The sequence below is a fragment of the Austrofundulus limnaeus genome, unplaced genomic scaffold, assembly GCF_001266775.1.
Source record: "Austrofundulus limnaeus strain Quisiro unplaced genomic scaffold, Austrofundulus_limnaeus-1.0 Scaffold50, whole genome shotgun sequence".
NCBI classification, from domain to species: Eukaryota; Metazoa; Chordata; class Actinopteri; order Cyprinodontiformes; family Rivulidae; genus Austrofundulus; species Austrofundulus limnaeus.
The window spans coordinates 2,395,535-2,401,186 of NW_013952452.1; the positions used below are offsets into that span (position 1 = coordinate 2,395,535).

At 36.1% G+C, this 5,652-nt stretch overlaps 1 long non-coding RNA gene across 1 annotated transcript in view; it reads right to left on the reverse strand.

Moving 5' to 3' along the window:
• Positions 1-5,652, reverse strand: part of LOC106517587 (uncharacterized) — a 111,765-nt gene that overhangs the window by 89,850 nt on the left and 16,263 nt on the right. The gene's annotated exons all lie outside the window — the stretch shown is intronic.

Below are 5,652 nucleotides of genomic sequence, written 5' to 3' on the forward strand. Positions count from 1 at the left end.
GTATGTATGTATGTATGTATGTATGTATGTATGAATGATGACATTTAAGGTCAAGAATGTGAGCGTCTGACAAGGTGCATGTTTCTTTTAATGCCACTCAGGAATGTGAACAAATATCACCCTGTATGAGCTGTGCAGGTGTGTGTAGAAATGATGATGATGATGATGATGATGATGATGGGCCTCGCAAAAACTCATCCCATAACGCAACGTCTAAAGAAAACGTTTGAAGTGGTGAAGCTCAAGCAATTAATCTTGGGCCGGTGATTGCGCTGAGCGCCGGCTGATGCAGATCTCACATGACAAGTTGACTTCAGAAAGGCAGGAATCCTGCCGCACCCACAGCACCGGTGCTTCGCTGACTGACAGGCTGAGGCTTTGCATTAACGCAAGAGGACAGAGGAGAGTTTAAAAGGGGAAAAGCAGGGTTGCATAGATTAGGGAGAAGTCAGCTGTTAGGTATGGTTTTAATAAGGGGAGGAGGCAGAAAATRTGTGATTATCAAACTCAAACTAACGATGACACAACTTTCATTCTACAAAAAACACAAAGTGCTTAAAGCCACATTAAAACAGGAAAGCAGTCATTCAAAACAGTGAGAAGTTGTAAAGGTTTCAACGCTGACTGAGCAAACTCAAGATGGAGGCGTCACTACAGTACTTAAGTGATTATTTTTTGAGGATTTGTAATTTTTAAAAATTGCTACCTTTACTTTTATTTTGTTACATTTAAAACCCAATAAGATACTTTTAGTTCTTTACTTTAAAGTTGTTAAACTTGTTACAAAATCAAAAATGTCTGAACTCATCATGAGAGGAGTTTTCCACACTTTAAAAAACTCAAGTGTTGAATTTACTCAACTAAGTCAACTGGTTCCACTAAACCTAGTAGAGTAAATATGTATATCGCTCAATTTACTCAACTTGGTTTGGTGGAAACCATTTGGTTTAGTAAATGGTTTCCACCAAACCAAGTTGAGTAAATTGAGCAATATACATATTTACTCTGCTGTTTACTATATAATATACATATTTACTCTACTATTTACTAAACCATTTGGTTTAGTAAATTCAACAGTGTATTTTTTTTTCAAGTTTGCATAAAAGTACTTTTACTTTCCAGCATTTTGTGAACAGTTTTATGACTTTTGCTCATCAGTGAAATTTATTTTTACCAAAGTCATTTTCCGTTAAGGTATTTTTACTTTTAGTTCATTTTTCAAGTACTCTGGTAAATATATAAATATATAAAAATGAATTTCAAATGATAAAAGAATGATAGAAAATTTGAGAAGTGGAAGTTAAAATAAAAGTTAGTTCCTTCAAAATAAAAACAAGACTGAATAAAATAAAGGTCGAACTAATAGTGAAATAAACTAAGATATATGTGCTAAAATTTAGAAATAAATAAAATAAATAAAAGCCAGAGTGCACATGAGTCCTGAGAATCCTAAAAACAGTCTCAGCTGATCTCAGGTCAGTCAGAAGACCTCCTCCGGAGGACCTGAGGGGTCTGGAGGAGGTCCGATAAATAAGTGGGACTATAAACATCCTTGAAAACCAATAAAAGAAGCTTGAAAAGCAGGCAGAGTTTTAAACCAGGTGTGATGTGAACTCTGTTTGTGAACATTTTATATTTCTTCACTCTGTTAATAAAGACGGCTGTGAACCAGCTGATTATCTGATGTTTGATTAAACTCCTGTTTATCTCCACAGCTGTGAATCTGATTTTATCTGACAGCGGCCTTTCAGCTGACATCTGATCTTTGCGCCTCCTTCCCTGATGGAATCACGGATCCCCGTGTGAGTTAGCCCTAACAGACAGGCGGGAACGGAGCTCGTCTGGGATTATGTTTGTTCAGTTTAACTGAGCATTCATCCTCCCAGGTATTTCTGCTCGTGCGTGTGCGAGTGAAAGGAAGCCGACTGATCACGAGAAAAGAGACGGACGGAGAGATGACGGGAGCCAGGTTTCCAGTTCACGAGCTGGGAGTGCACTGAGAAGGAAACTCGGAGCCAGCCTGCACATGTTGACTTCAGAACACACACTCGTTCAAGAAATAAAAATACAAAAGATAAGAATCTTGATGTGCTTTAAAAAAAAGACTCATTGCAAAAATATCTAATCAAATATAAAAAGGTTATCTTGGAGTATATCAAAAAGTGTTCCAGATATATTGAATGTCATTCTGAAATACAGGTACACTCTCAATGTAAACAAAGTACTTCAAATTCACCACAAACCGTGGAAACCTGAGTCGCCTTCGTTACAGCCTGTGTAAATAAAAAAAACACACTTCATAGCTAGCAGAAGATCACAAAATGTTGCTTATGGACGTATTAATTATTGCTATAAAAGTATTGTGTTGATTCAACTTAATCTGATTTTTATTCTGTTTTTCATGACTTTGCAATCAGAATCTTAGATTTCAAGCTACCAGAATGACTTCCCCCTGCTACAATACATAAAATAAATAGGTAAGTAAGTAAGTACATTCATTTTAGGTAAGTAAATAAATAGGTAAATCAGTAAGTAAGTAAGTAGCAAAAAAGTGAGTAAGTGAATAAGTAAATAAGTAAATAAATGCGTAAGTAAATAAATAAGTAAGTTAATAAGTAAGTAAATCATTCAGTAAGTATGTAACTAAGTAAATAAATAAGTAAATAAATGGGTAAGTAAACAAATAAGCAAGTAAATAAATAAACAGGTAAGTAAATAAGTAAATAAATATGTAAGTAAATAAATAAGTTAATAGGTAAGTAAATCAGTCAGTAAGTAACTAAGTAAATAAATAAGTAAATAAATGGGTAAGTAAACAAATAAGCAAGTAAATAAATAAACAGGTAAGTAAGTAAATAAATACGTAAGTAAATAAATATGTAAGTAAATAAATAGTTAAGTAAGTGAGTAAGTTAATAGGTAAGTAAATCAGTCAGTAAGTAAGTAAATAAGTAGGTAAGTAAATAAAAAAATATTTAAGTAAGTAACTAAGTAAATAAATAAGTAAATAAATGGGTAAGTAAGAAAATACGCAAGTAAATAAGCACGTAAGTAAATAAAGAAATAAATAGGCAAGTGCATAAGTAAGTAAATAAGTAAATACATAAAACAAAAACAGATAAGTAAATATGCAAGTAAATAATAATAAAGTAATAAGTAAAAAATAGGTAAGTAAATAAGTAAATACATAAAACAAACAAACAGATAAGTAAATATGCAAGTAAATAAATAAGTAAAAAATAGATAAGTAAATAAGTAGGCAAGTAAATAAGTAAGTAAAAGAAGGATCATGATATTTTCTTGTAGCATTTTACCAAACCCTCCTACTTCCTGTGGGTCACAATGACCCCTGAGAACTTGGTTTTAAAAGTGAGGCCTCCGGGGTGAGTACTGGTACAGTGGAGCTCACACACACACACAGTAATCAATTAAACTTTTGTAAACCTGCTAAGCTGAAATAAAAAAAGGCTCAAATGAAGATGAAGTTGTAAATTTTACACGTGATGATGTCATGTGAACAGAATACCTGTGGGTGGGTGCCTTCCCTTCACTGSATCTTTTGGTGCTTGTGCTTCATTTCTTAATTCCCATCGCCATGAAACACTTCAGAAAGAAAATCCACCCAGAAGCAAAATTTTCTGCAAGCTAAAACTAGTTCAAAGACATTTTCTTCTCCCTCACCCCCCTCTTCTCCCCCTTCCCCTTCCCACCCCATCCCTCACCCAATCCTCAACTTACTGTCCTGGCATCTAGTCAATTTCCAATTTGCAGTGACTTTTACAAGATCTTTTTTTCTCTCCATCTCTCTCTCTCTTCCCCCCAATTGACTTTTTTTTAGCACCGAAGCCCCCCCCAGGCCAGGAGGTCACATAATTATTATGTGCAGAAAATGATAAGCATGTTTTAAAAGTGAAAATTAGCTTTAATTTAGACGTTCTGCTGCAATCTCAGCATAAAATCACAAAAAATGAATACACTGTTTAGCATTTTAGGAACAATTTAGGCACATTACCTTTTTTGTGGAATTTATAGAGAACAGTGTTGTGTTAGCATTTAGGATTTGAGGTGTTTCACATAAAAATGTAACCAGAAKAAGATAAGTCTTCCTCTAAAGGTGAAAAGGTGATCGTGTTTTTGCCTGTATGTGTGCGCACAGTGGACTGTGGAGGGCAAATTAATCCTGKAAAGCGAACAAATTGCTGCAAAGCTTCCACCTGAAACTTTCCTAACCCCCCTGACAGTCATCCAGCCTTCAGCTCCCACCCTGCAGCCCCTCACTCATACGTCAGAACCAATCTGAAAACCCAGGCCAGACACGAGAAACAAGACGAATGTGCGAGCGTGTCCTTGAAGAAACCAAAACAACCACAGCTCTAATTTCCTCCTTTGTCACTTTWGGTATATCCATACGCAGAGCTGAGGAGCGGGCCCAGACCAGAACACAACTGGACCGCGAGCAGCTCTCCTGTTCGTGTTTCCTGAGTGAAGTCATTTCCTGAATAGACGTTTCGCACAAACGTGGGACTAATAACCACCAACTGGAAGTGGGGGGGGGCCCCTCAGCTGATGGCAAACATTCACCTTTAAATTTAATCTCAGCTTCTTGTCTTTGAGCACAGATAAAAGCCTCAGCAGCCACGGTTAACTGGAAAAATATTATGATAAATGAGCTTTATTAGTATTTCCCCCCATTATTCATGACAATAACAATACAGCGCGTGTCTGGCTGCAGTGAAAAAAACAAGAGGTACTTATGATGGAAACGGTGCAATGATGGATGCGTTAAAACAACTCAAACTTAATTTATCTGCGTTACATGTTGTTTTGAATATTCCTTCATGTGCCCATCTTTAATGTACTATCAAGAGCAGAATTGCTTTAGTCTCCAAAGTCAGAGCGGCGGCAGAAACAGAGACTTTAAAACACTGTCTGTGAGAAATGCAAAATTTATGAATACCAGCCTCACATCTCAGCTTGATTTATGTGAAATAATAATACACTATTTAATGCTTAAACATAGCTAGGAGCGATCCCTGGCTATCAAGATGTACAATGGAGTAATGGGGCTGGGAGACAAATCACCTTGTGGACTTGTGATGCTTATTTAAAGGTGCTCAGGCAGATATATTAAACTATATGTAATTGTACACTAACTCTGTGCTGTAGGCAGAGGCGGCAAACACAGGAGGAGGCCAGTCATGATGCAGATGGAGTGCTGTAATCAATTTGACTCCGGCTTCTTCGGCAGAGAGGAGGGAGACGAGAAGAGGAAGGAGGACTCCTCAATCTGCCGTGCCGTCATCTGATTGCGGTTTTACTTTTTCTCCCCCCATTTTCAACCTAAACATTGATCTAAACTTTTTAAAAGTTGTCCCAAAAAACAATGTAACATTTGGGAGGACTTTAAGGCAATATTTACTTATTTTTTTTCTTTTGTTTGTTTGTGTGTTTGCACTGTACGGTAATATATCATGAACCAATGGATGRATTTTACTGAAACTTTCAGAAAGTAATCACAGGATGTAAATCTACAACTGATTAACTTTTAGAGTCAGTCCTACTCAAAATGGCCACCAATGCAAACAAATCTTAGTAAACACAAAAACAGATATAACTCTATAAATTTTACAGATTTCTAGCGAAAATTTAATA